Genomic DNA, 2238 nt, shown 5'->3' with positions numbered 1-2238 from the left:
CTCTCTAACTCTGAGGCTGCAGAGAGGTTTCACTAACAGCCTGTTCACTTCAGGGTTCACCTTTAAAACCTGCTCTCTAACTCTGAGGCTGCAGAGAGGTTTCACTAACAGTCTGTTCACTTCAGGGTTCACCTTTAAAACCTGCTCTAACTCTGAGGCTGCAGAGAGGTTTCACTAACAGTCTGTTCACTTCAGGGTTCACCTTTAAAACCTGCTCTCTAACTCTGAGGCTGCAGAGAGGTTTCACTAACAGTCTGTTCACTTCAGGGTTCACCTTTAAAACCTGCTCTAACTCTGAGGCTGCAGAGAGGTTTCACTAACAGTCTGTTCACTTCAGGGTTCACCTTTAAAACCTGCTCTCTAACTCTGAGGCTGCAGAGAGGTTTCACTAACAGCCTGTTCACTTCAGGGTTCACCTTTAAAACCTGCTCTAACTCTGAGGCTGCAGAGAGGTTTCACTAACAGTCTGTTCACTTCAGGGTTCACCTTTAAAACCTGCTCTCTAACTCTGAGGCTGCAGAGAGGTTTCACTAACAGTCTGTTCACTTCAGGGTTCACCTTTAAAACCTGCTCTCTAACTCTGAGGCTGCAGAGAGGTTTCACTAACAGTCTGTTCACTTCAGGGTTCACCTGTAAAACCTGCTCTCTAACTCTGAGGCTGCAGAGAGGTTTCACTAACAGTCTGTTCACTTCAGGGTTCACCTTTAAAACCTGCTCTCTAACTCTGAGGCTGCAGAGAGGTTTCACTAACAGCCTGTTCACTTCAGGGTTCACCTTTAAAACCTGCTCTAACTCTGAGGCTGCAGAGAGGTTTCACTAACAGTCTGTTCACTTCAGGGTTCACCTTTAAAACCTGCTCTCTAACTCTGAGGCTGCAGAGAGGTTTCACTAACAGTCTGTTCACTTCAGGGTTCATCTTTAAAACCTGCTCTCTAACTCTGAGGCTGCAGAGAGGTTTCACTAACAGTCTGTTCACTTCAGGGTTCATCTTTAAAACCTGCTCTAACTCTGAGGCTGCAGAGAGGTTTCACTAACAGTCTGTTCACTTCAGGGTTCACCTTTAAAACCTGCTCTAACTCTGAGGCTGCAGAGAGGTTTCACTAACAGCCTGTTCACTTCAGGGTTCACCTTTAAAACCTGCTCTCTAACTCTGAGGCTGCAGAGAGGTTTCACTAACAGTCTGTTCACTTCAGGGTTCACCTTTAAAACCTGCTCTCTGACTCTGAGGCTGCAGAGAGGTTTCACTAACAGCCTGAGTGATTTAACCGTCACACCTCCAACATGTCCTTTCACTTTACACAACCACAGAGGAGTACAGGACGCCGCACGACAACAACACACAACAACACACAACAACACACAACAACACACAACCACAGACAACAAGAGACAACAGGAGACAACACTTTGCACTTTGCAGCATTTAGCAAGTTACAGTGGAGAGGACAAACTTCCTTTAACAGGCAGAAACCTCCAGCAGGACCAGACTCATGTTAGACACACATCTAACCCAGGAGACCAGGCTGGGACAGGATGTCTCTGTATTTAGTGACATTGTGAAAGTGAAGGCAGGCTGGCGGACGTGTTCTTCACTGGAAGGTTATTTTTGACTCCTTCTCATTTCTCTGAATGTTCTGGTCTCTCCTCTTCGACTCAGAGATCGGATGATGAGTTTACTTTTCTCAAACCTGACCTCAGAGACGTCAAACTGTGTCCCTGTAGTTTCAGTCTCTGGTGTTCCCGTACGTGTACGTGGTTCACCGTCTTCATGGTTGAACGTCGAGCAAACTCAGAACCTTAAAAAAAGCGTAGGTGCTCAGAGAGAGAGAGACGTGCAGAATTTAAATCAGTCAGGAAAGAGGACAGAAAAGATTTGAAGGTGGAGCCTAGATTTATTCTTTTTTAAAGTCAGAGATTATTTTTAAATTCTGACTTTCAAATCAGATTCTTTTAAAGTGTAAGACCTCAAAAAATAAAACATCTACTGACCGGACTTCAACAAAATGTTTAATTCTGACAGGAAATAAAAAAAGGGAGGACTGATACATTCTGCATATTCACAGGCTGCTTTACAGCCTCAGAGCTGCAGAGCAGAGAGGGAGCAGAGAGAGGGTGAGGAGATGCTGCACAGCGTGTTAACTTCTACTGGATCTGAGAGATTTCTATTCTAGTCACTGTGTTAACTTCCACTGGGTCTGAGAGATTTCTATTCTAGTCACTGTGTTAACTTCCACTGGG

This window comes from Notolabrus celidotus, unplaced genomic scaffold, assembly GCF_009762535.1.
Source record: "Notolabrus celidotus isolate fNotCel1 unplaced genomic scaffold, fNotCel1.pri scaffold_249_arrow_ctg1, whole genome shotgun sequence".
In the NCBI taxonomy this organism is placed as follows: Eukaryota; Metazoa; Chordata; class Actinopteri; order Labriformes; family Labridae; genus Notolabrus; species Notolabrus celidotus.
The sequence above is the reverse complement of the archived record's forward strand: the minus strand, read 5'-3'. Positions refer to the sequence as shown.